We start from the raw sequence: 19524 nt of genomic DNA on the forward strand, positions 1-19524 counted from the left end.
GATGTTCCTTCTCCAGAGATCTCCGGCTACTAATTAGCACCGAGGATCGACACTCCAGACACATCAATGCACAATCTCTCTGTGGATGTTTGGATAAACATTGCTGTGTGAGGTGTGTCTGGTCTTCAACTTATCTCTTGTGAGCTCTCGTTCTCATTGAAGTTGCATTTACTAATGTTTTTGTATTACCGATGCAAGTTTGAGTATGCAAGCATGTTCTCCAGCCGCCAAATGAAGAGAGTTTGTGTTGTGCCTTTCAATTATTAAATTTCTGCCAATTACCCAAGAGCTGCTGAAGAATCTCTCAAACTAATGACAACATCTGTACGAAAGACCAGACTGAAACAGTCTGCAATTTCATTACTGTTGCTAAGATATGAAAAACTTATTTCAATATGACATGACTGACAGTCAAGGTGGGGTTTTGTGTTCCATGCTATTTGTGTTGTTGTTTTCAAAGGTTTTTTTGCCTTTTGCCTTAAATTTGGCTTGTGTTATTTGACTTTTGTTTCATTCAAGTTTGTTTTTGCCTTGGTGTTTATTCTGTTTCTAGGTATGATGACATCGTAACCACTCGCGGCGAACATTCTGACTCAAAAATGTGTTCCAAAAACAATTAATTTTGATATGTATAGTTGTTTTCTCTTTTATTCTCAAAATAAATGTTTATGAATATGAATGAACGCTTATTAATTGTATTTGTTTTGAGTGAGGTACCATGGGTCTGATGCCCATTCCAGCTAAAACAGTATATTTTCATGATTTCATTTGAAAGAACTAACACAATTCTACCTTCTATTCAAATTTCATGCAGATATCTGATAAAATAAGGAAGTTACAAGCAAAAATGTGTGAATAATAAGCATTTTCGGTCACACGACTTCTATTGGAGTTAATGTTAACTATTTTACTATATTCCTCGGTATTATAAATATCATAACTTTCGCAATCCTCAACTGATGTTCACAATTCAGGTGTGGGCGGAAAGGGGATTTTCAGCTCTGTCTAGTCATGTGATCCATTTTGAGCTTAGGGGTGTTTGAAAATGTTGTCATCATACCTACTGTTTCATCCAAAGCCATGTCTACATATTAAGACAGTTATTAAAATATCCCACAAGAAAACATACTATAGTAAACACTGTAAAAACCACTATAGTGAGATTTACTTAAATTTGCGTTAAAGGTAGAGTTTGTATGAAGTTTGCCGTAAAAATCTTAAAACCACTAGGCATATGTTATATATTTTTACAGCTGAGTACCTAGCTGAGTAGTTCTCAAATGTTTCCAACTGCTTTTAAATCCTGCGAAAATCGCCAATCTAAACATGGGACCAGGGTCGTTTAGTCGCCTGTCAATGGCGTCATATCCGCGTTACCCTTTGTTACCGCCTTTACTGACGTAGCAACTGCGTGACACTATTGTAAACAGATGCGGATGACATTTGTACTGTAGATCGGTGAAGCATTATCGCAAATGATGTGTGTACGTTTAAAATTTATTTTACAATGATTGATTTGAACACTTTAACCTGCAATTTTTTAACACACATTCGAATTGTACAATTACTGTAAAATCTTTGACTAACAATTTACATTTACATGTATGCATTTGTAAGACGCTATTATCCAAAGCGACTTACATTGCTTTATTCTATACATTTATACATAGGTATTTGCAATCCCCTGGGAACGAACCCACAACCTTTCGTTGTTAACGCAATGCTCTTACCACTGAGCTACAGGAAAGCTAATACAATTTAGTTTTAATCCTTACATTACTTTAATCTAATTCGTTATTATGAAATAAAATGATTTCATCAAATGCATCGTTTATAAAACTTTGTTACTTTACCGTCTAATTGATGTATCAGCGGTATCATCAGCTGTGGAGTTTAAGAACAACATATCCCATCATTCCACGCTTCTACACAGCGTCATCAAGCTACGCGATTGTTGTTGTTTTGATCGTGTACCCTCTAGCGGAAATTTCTTCAAACTTTACCTTTAAAGTATAAAGTAAAGTTTTAAAGTAAATTTTACTTAAAAAACTGTTCGCAAAAACGTAAAATTTACTTTGAAAGCGGTGTAAAAGATTAACACACAAAAATTAGGTAAATTCTATAGTTTTTACAGTGTACTTCCCTATTGTATGTTTTTGAACCTTTCCATACTAAAAAAATAAAGTTATTTTTTATTTTTAGGTATTTACTAAATCATTATAGCTATTCATTTGTATATATGCAGGATACTACAGAATAGTGTATATTGACAAAGTGTAGTAATTACTATAATATCACTGCTGTTTTTCGGAAACCTTGTATATATTTCATGTTTTTATTTTTTGCCATAAATCAATTTTATTAGTCACGGTTCATGTTTGTCATTGGGTTTGGTTATATTATATCTAGCCAATAAGAAATATTTAAAAGTGCTTGTCAACCTAGTCAACACAGTATGTATTATTTATCGAAGCCATTTTACTGGTTTTCTATATATACATATTTGTAGGTTGTGAATTATGCAAAAGAGTATGATTTCTAAAAAATAAAAAATGAAGCCTCGCCCCTAAACTTAATGTCACTTGCATGAATTCAAATGAGATTACTAATTACCTAAAATTAGCCACATCATAAAATGTTGCCATTAGATCATGTTTTTTTTTTTCCATTTCCTGAAAAACAGTGAATAAACATATGATGCACTTCATTTCACTACAATTTCACCAGTAACTTGCATTCCAAACTGTATTTCCATGTTTCACTTCTAATATAACACCCTAGCATTTTCCTAAACGATGTTATAGGGGTAATTTTTGAACCATGTCTTTTTTGTCTATTTCATTGTTTCAATTATAATTTTCTAAACTCATTGCTTTCAAGATGCATTGTTGAGAAATATTGCTTTCAAATCTATAATGCCGTGCATGTCTGTATGTGCGCTAACTTGGATACAAACCCAATTTCAATGTCTAGTTATTTTCTTGCTGATTCTGCCCAAAGTAATGCTCCAGTGATTTCAGAATCTCATTGCTGTTTTACAAAATGTCCTATTCTGTTTTCAGCGCAGCTCCTATGCCGTCTGCCTTGTTCACAGGTTAGAAACAAAGGCATTGTTCTCTGATGTATTGTGTTCTCCATATTTTTGCCATCCTGGGTAATTTGATGCCTTCATGAATACAGTAATGTGATAGAGATTGTGATTGGGAAGGTCATGAGAGGTGATGGAATGATTGGTTCATTTGCTAAAATATGCCCCAGATGTATGTGACTGACAGATGAACATTATATTATCGAGGGTTTCTTTCGGCTTCGTTCTCATTCTTGTTTTTCCTCTCATTAGTTGGTTTCTTGTACCTCAGGTTTGTCATGATGTTAAAGTGAATAAAAATTGTGTTCAAATCAAGAGTCATCTAGCAAAAAGAGCTCCTCTTTTCAAATGTAAGTGGATGGTGAACTTGGCTGTAACATTCAGAAAGTCATCCATCAAAACAATTTATATGAGTTGTTCACTATATTTCAAGTCTTCTGAAGCCATATGATACACTTATTGATTGGTAGTTGAATAATATCAATGTGGTTTTAATGGTACCATTTTGTCTTCTTTTGGAATTTATCAGTAATGTTATAAATATATCAGCATTATGTATATAAAAAAGACAATTATGTACCTTTAGATCATGTTTTACAGTACCAAGAGCCTTTAAAAGGCGGACAAGGAAGGTTACAATTGTATAAGCTGGAATTATATGAAAATGCATTCATTCTCTTCTACTAAACATGGCAGTGTGGTCCCAGTCGTGGGTCATGGTTTTAATTAGCAGTCCTGCTGCATCCATCAGCAGCCTATTCTCTCCAGTACTCTCCAGTACTAATGGGCTGTCTGTGCCATAAGCAAGCATCCAAACAGCTGTAACCTGGCTAACCCGATTTAGCCATTGAGGCCTTCCTCTAGGAAAACCTCGAGGGACCCTCTCCACTGGCCCTCCCAGATGGCTGTAAATTCACCTGCATCTGCCACTATCTGAGAAGAGTGGTAAAACAATACAAAAACATGCAAGCCCGTTCACACTAGGACTATAAGTATTGATGATTAGACTATAACTCTATAGAGTCCTGTATGGACAACAACAATTATTGATAGTTAACATTTTGTTAATTCTAAGCTTACGACATGCAATCGCGAAAATGAATACAGATGGCTTTACATTTTCAATGGCCAACGTCTTCAAAATCTGACTCCAAAGGCTGAATGCTCTTTTTCTGAAAGCTGAAGGTGTGCTCGAGGTTGGGATGTGAATCATATATCTTGCCAGATGGCTTAGAATGCATAAACATATAAGCAGGGAAAAATTCCAACAATATCCCTCTCTGTATCTATATATTCATTGCGTATCATTATTGTGGTGTGAACTCCGCTAATCTCTTAAATTTATCATGATTTTTTTTACTTTAAAGTTTTAAAACTATATCTTTATAGGTGTCACTATCGTCCATTGTGTGAACTTATCAAAGAGTTACATGAGCTGCCAGTTTTGAGGTTTCGGCTTTATGGTAACTACCCCAAACACCATAGCAACTGTTTAAAAACAACTCACTAAATATGTCTGAAAACAGCAACACCTAGGCAACCACCCACAATACAATAGCACTGTGAGAGGCATGTTTTGTATGGACAGGCACATAAGAATGGACCCAAGCTATAGGAGGCAAAATATAATTAAGGGTTTTTATGGGTTTGCCAGTCAAAAAACAATCAACACATAGTAATGTTCTAAAAGACCCTAGCAACCAAATTGCAAACTGTAAAAATTCTGTAATTTTACAAAGTTTTTACAGATTTTTCATGTGTACTGTAAAAACGTAAACTATATTTTTGAAATAAGGTAAATAATGTCAAATTACAGAAAAAAATGCAAATTCAAAAGAAATACTTAATTTTACGTGACAAAACTGTTATTTTACAGTATTGGCCACAGCTGCCAGAAAATTACAGATTTTTACCGGATTGTTTGAAGTGAACACATAAAAACCAACAAAATCTTTTTCATAACTGTTTTGCAAGTTGCCTGTACATTTTAGTACTATTTTAAATGATTCACAAATACATTTATAGGAAAATTATGTCAAATTGTTACTTTTCCCATTGAGATCGGGTTTGCAAAAACTACTAAACTTCTCTATAGGAGTTAAATTTTAGGGGTATCAACCTAACTCGACCTGATTTTGCCAGATGAGAGATCTACATTTCTGTTGATGTGATTCAACATTTCTGTAATAAAGCCCAACCCAAATGCTAGCCATTACTTGATAAAAGAATGTTATTGGGTACAGTTTATAAAAACCTTATCCTGAAAAAATGCTGAGTTGTTTCAACCCATAGTTAACTTACAACAACCCGGCATGGGTTACGTTATAACCAAGAGTTGCGTTAAAACCCAGCATTTTTTGAAGTGTTGTTGTAAAGCTTAAGTTAACATAAACTTTAATGCCAGGCCAGTAGTTGGCAATGCCAATTGTAAAGAAACACTATACACCTGCGGACATATGCATATCCAGGTTTAACCCAAAAGTGCTTTTTAATACCCTCCAGTATGTGTATTTAGGTTCACCCTTGTTGGTTTTGGGCACACTCTTGCATGCCTAAAGACTTGAACACGCATGATGTCAGCATTTTCACAGTTACACAGAGACGACCATCGCTGGAGTTGAAAACATTGTGTACAAATTGTCTCTGAGACACCCCTCTACCATGTTTTTTTAGCTCTGTGCAGATATATTGACATTGCATCAGGGACTCCAAGTAGTTATTATTCCTGTCATGATATCATATATAACATCTACAAAGCAAGAGTTGAGTCTAGACTTCAGTGTTTTTTGTATGTACATAACGTTCATTCTTTTTGCTGTCCAGTAGTAGTAAATTACTGTGACTATGTCTCTCCCTCAAGTCCTGTGATCTAATCCTGCATTCGGGCAATCCAATTTCTCTCCTGCGGTGGGCATCGATGCTCAAAGGTAATACAATTCTCTGAAATTACTGGCAACTCGCAAGATCTGAAAATCATTTGCAGGCACAACGGAAAACAAAGGAATTGGGAGGTCACAGACTCATAACGGGGCAAAAATGAGCACCTGGAGATATGACAGGCCCTTTTTATACTTGTTTACTGGTAAAACACGACTCTGATTGAATTGATCTGTCAGTCCCTTCATAGCCAGAAATGCTTACATGGACTGAAGTAGGGCACAATATTTCCATTTGAGATGTAGTATGACTATAATACCATTGTAAGCATGGTTTGATGGATTTCTTTTAAAGGGATACTTCACATATATTCATATTCATATATTCATGTTCCTTCGACCAACCAGACAGATTTTGACCCCATTGACTACCATATAGGTAAAAATACAATGGTAGTCAAAAGTGCCCAAGAACTGTTTGCTTTTCTACATTCTTTAAAATATCTTCTTTTGTTCTGAAATGATAAAGAATATTTTCCTAAAATGTTAATCAAAATCTGGTGGCAAAATCAGTCTGGTAATAAGCATTCTTCCTTATATCTTTCTCTGTGTTCATCAGAACAAAAACATTTATACATATGTTGAACAACTCGAAGGTGAGTAAATGAAGACCGATTTTCTGTTTTTGGGTGAAGTATCCCTTTAAGCTGTGATTTTTAATTGTGATTTTGAGACATCATGCTTTTCAAAGATCCTATGAAATCATAAAAATGATTTAGCAAACTTTGCAGGTGTGTAATTCAGGGTAAATTAACTTTTTTAAATGAGCGTTTTGCTGAGCATTTTACATTCCCATAGTATGAGCAATATTTCAGAAAAGATAACTACTTTTAGACATTTTTAGATAAGAGAACTACATCTATAATAGTTTTTTATGAATAAAAGAACTTTTAAAGTCTTAAATAAATTTTCTTGACTACGAACGTCAGAGCTAGAACCCCAGAATCCTATGTCACGATATACAGACCTTACACCTTATGCCACTGCAGTTATTTTTCCAAATGAAGTCATTCTTGCACTTTCTCTCTTCCAATCACATATTGTAAAGCGGACCTAGTGCAAATAGTCTCTGCCTTTATTCATTTAACTGTTTCAGTTTTTCTTTCGCTCGATCCCAGGGGGTGCAGGGGCCCCCGCAGCACCACCTCTTCCCGCGGCTATGTAGAAACGTGCCACTTGCTGGAAACGAGCCATAAGTAAGCCAAAAATATACTTTTTTACTCACATTTTTGATGGATATGTGCACTTTTTGAAGCTTAAAAATGAGGCAAATTTCAACGGCTTTAAAAACATAAAAAACAAGACTTTTACAACGTATTCCATTAGACAGTTGTAAACTTCTAACATTCTTCATACGAAACCTCTAACAAACTCTTTATATAACACCTTAAAAATTCTGACCACATATACATGACTTCCCAATTTCTCAGCTAGAAAACAATGAAACTGCTCTTGCAAGTATGGCGAAATCTAATCTGTGATATCTTGGTGTTTAATTGGTTGTGTTTTGCATCAAATTAGGATCACGCTGCCACACATTAGCACTCATATGGTGGGAACATCTTGATGGGTCATCCTCCACTGAACTGCATGAGATATGACACCGCATGTGTCTTCCATTAGAGAGCCGTCTGATGGAGGAAAAAGAGCAGTAAACTAATCGAATCCAGATACTAATGTGAAGTATTATTTGCCGGTAAACATTTCGACAATATGAACCTTGCATTCGCACGACATTCGTACACACCCACAATGTAAATGTGGGTAAAAAAAAGAGAAAAAATTGGCAAAAGTATTATGACTTTTTTACACCTCAGTCTGGATCACCCACACTGGCCACACTTTACAGAAAGGAGTGTTACACAACATGAGCTCATGTAATGCTCAGATAATGAGTGTTGGATCCGTACCGTATGTTATTTTCTTACTGTCAAGCATTGACACCCAAATACATCCCACTGGAGCAGATCCAGGCTGGGATGATCATTTATGATGTAATACTGATACAAAATGTGTAAGGGAAGTCTGTGACATGTGTCAAATTTATTTATAAACTGTGATTGCACCATTTTTGTTGTTCTGGAAAAGTAATTTGAAGCACATTGAAAAAAAATCATCTGCAGTTTTGTTTCGAGAGACAGAAGAAAGTTAGTGGAGGGTCATTGTGATACACAAAGAGTCTTTCCAACACTATGTATTGATTTGAAATGCAATATAGAGAGCTAAACAGAGAAGAAAAACTTTTGGAACTTTTTTCTGATATCAGTCAGTTTGCCTTAAAGAAACACAAACTGTAACTCCAGTAGTGGAAAGTAAAGAATTACAAATACTCAGATTACTGTAATTGTGTAGTTTTTTCAGGAATTGTACTTTTTTAATTGGTTTAAAAACAGTGTTCTTTTACTTTTACTTGAGTACATGTTTTGTGCTGTATCGGTACTTTTACTGCGCTATTTTTCCGCCCATTGTCGTTGCTACTTCATATGTTGAATTTTCATGTGATTGGCTAAGGAGAATAATCAGTCCTGTCATGTGACCCCGTACACTCAAATCGCACATAGAAAACTTGCGTCACACAGATTTCAAGACATCTCCTGCCAATTTAGTTTAATCGTGGAGGAGGACGAATGTGTGTGGCAGGCAGGGCGCGTATCAAACGGTGGTTTTGCGCACTTAAAAGTCAATGAGGGAAAGGGACACAATAAGAAGGCTCTTCCGAGATATGGAGAAATATTGAGTTCCTGTATCACTCCGTTCACCAAGTTTCATCCAAATGGCTAAGGTGTATCATGAGATAAATTGTCCATCACTCTCCAAAGTCTCTACATCTAGTGCTCTGCCCTTAAGCGATTAGGGAACATATGCGATTGGAACACATGCAGTTTCGCAAATTGTGCATTACCAGTTATGATGTTGTAAATAACATTCAGTTTCTTGCACAGTTCGATTGATTCGCTTAAATAAGACGTCATTACATCAAAAGAAGCCGCAGGGATTACCTTTATGTCGCCTCTATCTGTATTTTAAACATGAACAATGAAAAACCATGGACCACAACTGGTAAAAATCTTCATTGTTCTGCCTAAGAAATAATGTCACATACATCTTTGATGGCGTGAGGTTGAGTTATTGATCAGCCAGCTCCTCTACAGATATGATGGTTAATGCTTATCCAATGCAATTTAGGTTACAAATGTTCTGCATTTTTTGCATGCAGTATTTGTGGCTCTTATTTAATTTCTGCATTGTGGGGCCTAGTACACATGACTGAACAGTGTTGGAATTGGATAAATGGTTTTAACTGGAAAACTGAACTCTGACAGACATTCAGACAGTCAGAACATTTTGTCTTAGTTGTATCCAGTTATAAGCTTTATCAGTAAGGTACATTTAGATTTAGTCATTAAGGAGACCCTTTTATCCAAACCGACTTATAAAGAGTTCAGGGAGCAATAGTCGATATGTCATACAGGAGCAATAATGCAGTAGGTGCTAATACAAAGTTATTGGTTTTATCAAAAGTTAGACCACTGTTGAGAGAAAGAGAGAGGGTTAAGGATTTTTTTTCTTCATTTATTTGTCATGTATTCACAGTAGAGATGAGTTTTAAATATGCGTTTTGTTAAAAGTAACTATTTTCTATATAACTCTCCAATTTTGATTATTAATAATAATTCTTAATTTATTAAATAACACTGCCTATAAAGTTACAAGTCAAGTAGTACTCCGAGTAGTTTCTGAGAAGAGCAATTTTTTCTTTTAATCAATGACTTTTTTAACAGTAGAACTTTTACTTATAATTAAGTACAATTTCAGCAATGTAACAGTACTTGTGCTTAAGTACACATTTCCAGTACTCTTTTCACCACTATGTAAGTCACAAAGTAAATTGCATTGTTTAATTTATTCTCATGTGATTTATGAAATTCTCGAACTGTGTATTTTTTCATGTGGTAATGAAGTGTGTCTGAGGGGGGTTTGCTTCCAAGCTGCCAATTACATGTTAATTATGCATGGATGAAAACTATATAAAAGAATAATTGCTGATTGTGTGTTCATAAAATTAACTTCCCTACAATTAAAACCAATCACCCACAAAAGCCTCTCCATAAAAGTGAACCAAAGGGTTGATTTATAAATCATGCATGCAGACCTAATTCATCAGGGAGCAATAAAGATGACATGGGGCATAACAGTCAAATCCTCACTCTTGATAATTTGAACTAAATGATTGCTAAATAGTATTTGCCTATGCAATATCTTGCATATTTAATGTTCTCAATGTTTAAAATGTTCTGTTTCCAGCACTTAAAGCGTACGTAACATGACATCATGAAAATGACGTTTCATACAGTCTGTTATATTGCCGTGTTTGAAAGTAAGCTTTTTGCCAAGTTTTTAGTCCGAAGGTGAATAAATAACGAAGTTATTTGCTTGTAAAAATGAGAGTCGAATCTGAATCACACAAACGAGTCGTGGACGCATATCTACGTCACTTTACATAAACGTGTTGCTGAGACTGACGGGAAACTTATGTCTCCTCCCCCAAACACTGTCGCTCGTTCGTGATGCATGTGTATCATGTCTAAAGTCTGTGTTACGGTGTGAAATAAGTCCGTCTTATTTCAGCTACCTAAGCAAGAACGTCTGAGGGAAAAATGGTTACAATTCATATTTCAAAGAATACCGAAGAAGTATAACCTCAGAGTTGTACTTTGTGTGCGTCATTTCACAGATGATTGCTTTCATAATCTTGGCGCGTTCAGTGCAGGGTATGTGAAACGACTATCCTTGAGAGAGGGGGCAATACCAACTCTATTTGGACCTTTTAGCTCCACCGAGTCCCAACCTGTAAGTGTGACTTTTGATATTTGTCTGAACTTTAAGAAATATTTTCGTACCTTATGTCTGTGTTTAGCTAATGCATATAACGCTAACATTAGCATGTAGCGTTATTTCTGGTGTGTTACAGTTTGTTTATCTTTCTATTTACTCGGCTGATTTAATTGTTCAATCCATGAATTCTCAAAGTATTTGTTTCAAGTCCAGAACTATCTGTATTGTAATAACATCTGAAGATACGAACACGGTACATGGTATGCTGTGTCAACTAGTCCATGTATAATACTGTGACAAGAGAATTGTAAATGTTCTTTTTCTTACTGGGATCTGCAGAAGGATGAATTAATTCTCTAAAAACGTTTATGAACTTAATAGAATGTTTTATGAAATAATTTTGGATTGGAATTAAATGATTGATATAATTCTTCTTTTAGAGTACATCTCAGCAGACCATTGGGTCACAACAAATTTCAAGTCTAGGCTAATATAAAATAATAACATGTTGTCACACTGAGAGTTTTTATGACAAGAGTTGTCAGTTGACACTGACTAACATCCTGCTCCAGTCGTGGTGGAGTTTGTGGAGGATTAGCGTCTTCTTCCTCGTCAGACTCGGGCTCAAACTGGTACGGTAAAATCGCCGCCATCTCTATCTACACATAATATAAAGACATCCAACCACATGTAAACCGTAATCCTGTAGGCGTTACATTTGCGACAAATGATGAACGCGTTTGACCAATCACAACAGACTACACCATCTGACAATCACATGACACAAGGTTACCGGGTAGGAGGGGCTTAGACGGGTGAATCGCGGAACGAATCATTTGAGAGTCAGTCAAGAAGTAGGGTACGAATAACTGCATATAATTACGAGATTAAAGTGTTTTTACACATTGTATGTAGATAAACTTGTTGTTGGACACGCCATTACCCAAAGTAGGGCCTAAAAAAACATATGTTACCTACTCTTTAACCAAAGCAGAAAATCACCACGTGTCATTGGTTCTGCATGTAAATGGAGATCACATTCTCATGATAAGGTCACGTTTTTATTCCAGAAATTTATCTTGTCATTGACAATAATCATTTCCATTAGATCTGTAGATTTGCAACTAAATTTGCAAATTTGCGACAACATTTCTAATATGACCCCGCATATATCGAACTGAATATAGAAATTGAATATACACAAAATAGTTTATTACTATTACAAGCACCTTGCCAGACCAATAAACCAAAACTAACCGGAAGATCAGGGCAGGCTTGTGCGCCCCATGAAACCATCTGTTGGTCAATACAATAAAATGTGTTGTTCTTCACATGAAACAAATTCTTAATTTTGTACGTGCCGAAAAGCAAAATTTCTTCCAATGAACTTGTATTTGGTTATGAATGGTAGCCAATGGAACAAAGTCTATAACAAGATGATACAATCTTTTTTTTAGGCAAGAAGGGCAAAATAATGAATCATGATGTACGGTATAAACAGCGGAGAAGACAAAATGTTTTATCAAATGAATGTCACAATCCACTGTGTTATAAAGGTTTTCCACTATATAACGTTTTAAGTAGACTATAAATGTTATTTAATGGAAAAAAAGATTATGTTGCTGTTTTAAATGAAGTATTGTATTGCTGTGAGGCAAATATATAATATATTTTGATTTTGGGCTGAAATATGAGCAGGACCTGTTCTTGACAGGTTTCTTACATGCTGTGTATCCTCAGCACATTGTTAAGTTATATCATGTTTTAATGAACTCGGCTGGATTGACTCTGAGCTGGTCTCTGGAGTGTTATTCACATACTGAATGCACACATACACACACACACACACACACACACACACAAAGAGACATCTTTCACCTCTTGGTGACTACATCTCATTGATATCTCTCTCTGTCTCCATCTGACTCATACTGTCTTGTGAAATGTTTGGTGTTGAGTATCTCTACATTCACCTTAAATATTGAGTCTCTGAAGAGCATCATTATTCTTTCTTAAAATTAAATTCTCTTGCACCGTAAATCAGCACTGCTGACAACCACGTGAAGCATAAAATGATAACAAATGTTAATGTAGATATCTGTTGTCATTTCATTTCTGTGCCAGAATTTTGTGTTGGTGTCTTTTTATTTGAGAGACCAGGGAACAAAACAAAGACTACTAATTTGGTCTGTTTCTATGGAAATAAGGAGCTCTTTCATGAGAGCGGTTGTAAGTTGTTACACCGCTCAGAATCACACACCAAAGTGGATAGATCATTTAATAACAAAAATGCTTGTTAACTGTGGGAAAAACTTAGATGTTCATTAAAACCAGCCATTGTTAGGTTGTACTACCTTGTAATCAAACCAATAACAAACAAAATGTTATGTTCAAATATTTGTTAACAAAATAAAAGCCATTGATCATAGTAATTGCATTCTGCAATTTATACACTGTAAAAAACTGCAATGTTTCAGAATTTAACTATTAGTTGTTTTAACAGATTTTTCACATATGTTTAAAAAAAAATAAGAAAACATGAAAACGTAATTTTAAATTAACTTTTGTTAATGGCGCCTAAGCTGGCAGAAAATTGCTTTTTAACGGTATTTCTTACAGTGAAGATCAAGCTACAGCAGAGCACACAGATCCGCCCTCTCTAGAAAGCCCCAGAGAGATTGAAGACAGAGCGGTTCACCGGACAGGGAGGCGATTGCAGAACTGAGGAGGGATTGCACAATGTCCTGCCAGCCGATGGAAACGACTGCTGAAATAAACTTGGGTTTGGAGATACTGGTCACGGCCAGGGCAGCAGGTAAAGGGAGAGAAAATAGCGGGCACGCAGGAGGGGAGAAATAAATCTTTAAAACATAAACGTAAAGCTGACTAGGAGGGCCAACACAAGTCAAGATTGAAAACAAGGTCAGAGAGCTGCTACACTACCAACAAATAAAAAGAGAATGAACTATTAAAAAAAAAGATTAAACTAAAAAAAGTATTTTGCCTTTTTTATAAAATTGCCTGGGCCGGGTTTCCCGATAACAATGTATCTTAGCTATTAAGAGTGCTCTCTACGTGCAAGATTACGAAGGCTTGCCTACAATTCTACGTGCGTTTCCCTAAATTGCACTTAGCATGGACCCGCGAGAACGCATTCTAAGTGCTACTTAATGGACAGCGACTCGCTGTCCATTTGCAAGTGCTGAAATATAACCTTATATGGAATCAAATACTGAACATTTCACCTTATCAAGCAAACAAGACACATCTATATAAAGCACCTACCTACAGGCTGAGGCACTGACAATATGGCCGAGCCAAAAATAAAGAAAAGAAACCTTTCAAAAAGAGGAAAGAAATGTTCTTCTAAAGGAGAGGGAGCAGAATAAAGACATTATTTTCACTAGATTTAAAGGGCATCATACAAATAAAGAGAAACAAAACATCTGGAGGACATTGATACCAAATTAACAGCAACCAGGGGGGTTTTATAAGTCTGGCAAAAAGGAAGAGGGCATTGCAGAGGACAGCAATTAAAAAAACAGGTCGTGGGACCAATGAGTCCCCTCTTCTCACATCAGAGGAAGAGAAGGCCTTGTCAATACTTGGCACAAGTGCTACAGATGGCCTTTTTGGGGGTATTGACATCCACGAAGGAGCAGGGGTAAGGCACCCAGGTCCTTCATATTCAGAGGATCTATCAGTTTAATGTGCCATCACCCTGCACCTATCATCTTCTAGTCCTCCAAACAACCCTCCCAGGCCTCAGACTCTACCTTCAGTTCTCCAGACTGCAGCCACAACACCTCAGCAGTTTGATAATGCTTGTACCTGTAGTCAGGACTGAGTTCAGCTGGAGAGGGAGAAAATAGATGTCTTGAAAGACATCAGAGAATGGGGAGAGGGACAACAATTTTCAACAGCAGCATATTCGGCTCAAGAAGGCCAGGCTGGCCTTTGAAGAGGGGAAATTTACTCTTGAGGAGATGAAGTTTGCAAGGCCCTCAATTTCTCTGCCAATTCTTTTGCCAGAAGAGTCATGTAATATGAACATTGTTCAATGGGGATTCATTAAGTTATTTGTTTTATTGTGCAATTTGAAATGTTTTCTATATGACTCATTCCACTGAACAATGTCTTTTGGAGGTCTTGGAGAACCAAATAACCCTATTTAATAAAACTATGTTGTTGCAATGTTTTTGACATCCATGTCCTATAAAATACCATACAAATTATTATGAGGTGTTTCTGTAGTTAATTGCTAATGATTTAAAATTATTTTCAGATATAAGCATGTAGTTTCAATATTATTAACATGTAAATTATATGTATATTAAGGGTGACAGTAAATCTAGCCAAGACATTTCTATAGGTACAGAAAAAAAAATTCAGTTTTCCAGCACTTTTTACCGTTAATAAATTGTACAATAAAGTACAATCAAAACCTTATATTATGATCACATTGCACTTTAATAAAGTTAAAGGTGTAATATGCAGATTGTCCTACAGGTGACTTTGTAAGACAAAGGTCTTCTTACGATGCGCTTAGGGCTTTACGATTGCTCCAGAGCACTCGTAGATCTACGATGCTTTCAAGTGCTACTTAAGTTACGATGCTTTTGGGATTTTAAGATCAATAATAATCGTAATAAGATAGATTAATTAGGTAACCTGTCATTTTTTGGATTTCTTTTGCTCCTTGTTACTAGGTTTTTTATTTTGTTGTACTTTGGTCTGTAACACTAGAGTAATCCAGGCTGTAAGCGGATCCATGTGCAGTAAAAAGTTGTGGTGGTTACAAACCTTATATATTACACACTGCCTATCATATGTTCCAACAACTGCAGAAGGCAATACTTCAAGAAACTGAATGCCTGATTTGCCAAAAAGTTGGATTGATTAGCTCTTCCCTTTATTTTTTTCTAATTGAAAGGTTCACCATAATGACCACACTTTGTGCTTATTATTAATAAAGTGCTGGTAATGTATGTGTACGATAAACATTTTGTTCGGCGCTAGAAAGCTATACATAGGCCCTAATAAAAACGTTACTTGAAATTGCCGCCTCCACACCACTAAAAAGTGTAATAAAATCTGTTTCAACAAACACATACAGCATTTATTTTACTATTTAAACTTTTTTATAAACTCTGGAGCATGCTTAATACATTAAACAGTGACAGTAGATAAGTCCTGTTGAATTCATCTTTTAATGCACCATGAGAAAAAGTTTTACAGCATCTTGCTGAAACCAACATCATTGACAACAATGTGTGTTTTTTTGTGTGTGAGCTCTGTGTGGTAACGGAGCAAGATAAATGACAGACATTATGACTTCCAAACGCACCCTCTGCTGCAGGCAAAATCACACAATTCCTTTGCCTACTGAAAAAAAATATTCAAAAACACGCTTCTGGTTCCAGGTAAACTGATCTCTCTTCTGAATTTGCTATCATTCTTATGCACATTATATACATTTTAATATGATCTGCTTGTGCCCGTCAAGAGGGTTAAATTTAGGTTGGAGCTTCATTTTTTCTTTTTCTTTTTTTAACTTCATTTAGTACTTGAAGTTTGAACTTTATTCAATATACATTTAGTGTTAAAAAGTGATCAAAAGTTTGATGAATTTATCGTGTTAAGCAAGAAAAACTGCTTTGGATAAGCATCATGATCTGAAGGTATTCTGGGGGGCACCGTAATACATTCGGAATCGGATCAAGTAAGCAACATGGTTAGAAAAGTGACATAAGATTTGAAATATACAATAATAAGAAAAACCAACATAACACCCTGCAGTCTCCAGTCTGACAGCCTATTTTGAAAATAAATAATGAATATATACATTTATGAAGCATTTTTTTTGTATGATTTACATTGTATGAATTTATGAATTCTTGTAAGATCATGGTTTTCATTCCAAGGTGGCTCTAAAGGCAGCGAATAACAGGGCTGATTCAGCCATAGTGTGACATATCTCTTTGAGTCACTGCTTGACGCTTCTGCTCTTTAAGCTCACTAAAATCTTTCAAAGGCTTTTATTGGGATTTCTCGATTCGATTCAGTGGTCCGGGAATCACTTGAAATTGTATCTGAAAGCTCTCGGCCTGCTTCGTGGACTGATCTCTTTCCTGGACTGATTAAATAACCAGCTCTCCCTTTTTTAAATAGGTTCTCTGCAGAGGAATGGAGAAGACATGTTTGTTTCTTGTTGGTGCTCTCATTGTTATTACCGTTGAAATTGATTTTTGCTGCTTCCAGAGACACCGGTCAAAAGCTAAACAGCCTCCACACATAATAGGATTTCACTTTTTAGTCTATTGATGAAGATTAATAATCGCAGTGTTGATGACACCACATTGCCTGTAAAGCCCTCATCATTTTCCGTTAGAGGTTGATTTAAAGGGAAAGGCATTTTGAAAGACGATAAATATTTATAAATGAACAGCCCACAGGAGCGATCATTTTAATTAAAATCATTAAAGTCATTGAAACAGCTTCCTACAGATAAAGTCCATGGGATGAAATTCTTAATTTCAATAGATAGCCTACTGTATATTGATTGTCAGATTTTCTAATTCAGGCTAGCATCTTAAACTGCATTCGAGATGACGAACTCGGAAGTGGTAATCTTTGTGCTGAAATGTGTCCCTTTCGGCCTCAAAAATTCAAGGATTCAAGTCAATCACACATCACATTGAAAAGCATTCTTGTTTAATATTTAAGTCTAGATGCATCTTAAGGCTATAATACACTACAAGACTTTTGTTCAGATTTTAAAAGTCTTGTAGTGTGTTCCAGCCTGTCACGAATAATGGGTGTGATAGGGAAACTGGACCCAGATGCAGTACAGCGAGTAAAAAATGTTTAATAAACAAAATGGTGAAAACAAAACCCACGAGGGGGTAAAAATAACAGGAGCAAATAAACAATATCACACGAAGAATACACGAACAATCCCACACGAAAAGGCGGGGGAAAATAATCCAGTGCACAAAGGTAAACCACAGCATGAACCAGAACAAACCTAAAACATACAAGCATAAAACATATGAACAGCATACAACGAACCGACCCCGGACAAGGGAAACACAGGGTTTAAGAAGGGAATACTAACGAGGGATAATGAGACAGGAGGCGTAACAAGGCTAAACATTAAAGAGAGACAGGTGACGGAGATAAAACACTAATGGGAGACTAACAGAGAAACAAGGGGCGGAGCTACACGGACAGGAGGACGTGTCTCCACAAATAACAAAACATACATCAAGACATTGTACTGTCACGGTCCCGTCCACAAGGCATGAAAGCCCGAAACAGGAAGGACGGAACCCTTACACCAGCCATTAGACATAACGTCAAATGACACGATTCGCTGAGGTCAAACCTGCTTAAAGCCAAATCTGAGAGTACCAAATATTATTTCCATGTGGGAGGTGGGAAAAATCTGAATTACAAATGGAGGACAGATATGAAAATAATTATGCGTTTTTGCATCCCACGAGTGTAAAGTCCATTAGTAAAGGAATACTAATGAAATGCTAATAGTTTAATATTTTGATCCCATTCCTAAAAGGATACTGATTGTAGAATTGTAATGAATCCTAAAAGGAAGAATATGCCCTTTTCAATTCTGTATATTCTTTAGTATTGTTTGTATAATAAGTATTTTGTGGCTAGTCCTGGATATACTGTAAGAAGAGCAAGTGTATGACATTTTATCAACCAGTCGACACTTTTCAATAATTGCTTTTAAAAACTTCCTCATTTAATGGAAAGCAATCATCTCTCTCACTTTTTCTTTTAGTAGTTGAGGGTTGAGGCTTAGAGATAAATACTGGCTTCTCAACCTTCAAACGCCCCCGTCCTCCGCTTTATTCACTCTTAAGAGCTCTCACAGACAGACATGACCATATAGAGGATCTTCACTGCTGCACCCATGAATATAAAACCTGCCTCTTAATGAATTATGTCAACCCCTAAAGCAGCGCTGTGCATGAGACAGAAATTACAACCTGTTCGTATTCACATAAGCCGAACTGTCTTTTTACTGCTTTTGGTAAATGTTTAGGGTAAGTAAAATTGTAATAGAAAAAAGCATGTAAAAAGTGCACTCCTTTCTGAAGAAGTGAAAAGAGTTAATAAAGCTACTAAGTTACTTTGAGAAATCAATAGGATAATAACAAGTTAAATGTAAACACAATAGTTTCTTTACTCCAGAATGAAATCATTTGCTCAAATATGCATCATTTCAAATAATTGCTAATGAGCTCTGTGGTGGATTTAATGGTGGTGTTAACAGTAGTAGTGACTGTGCAGGGCAAGATATGTTACACGTTTTACTGTATGTCTATTTCTGTGTACCGCTGAGATGAGATATCTTGAATGTAAATTCTATTGAACATGACTGTTATGTATATATATATATATATATATATATACTGTATGCTTTATATATATAGAAAGCACACTTGCCCTGTAGTTGACCTTTAAAGGAATACAATATAAATTCCCTGATTAATTAATAATTATTCCCATCGCAGGTGTTAATGGCTTTCCTTTTCAAACAAAACGCATTCTTAGTTATTCCATTCCATTCCATTTTCTACCGCTTATCCGAACTACCTCGGGTCACGGGGAGCCTGCGCCTATCTCAGGAGTCAT

This window comes from Triplophysa dalaica, chromosome 9, assembly GCF_015846415.1.
Source record: "Triplophysa dalaica isolate WHDGS20190420 chromosome 9, ASM1584641v1, whole genome shotgun sequence".
NCBI classification, from domain to species: domain Eukaryota; kingdom Metazoa; phylum Chordata; class Actinopteri; order Cypriniformes; family Nemacheilidae; genus Triplophysa; species Triplophysa dalaica.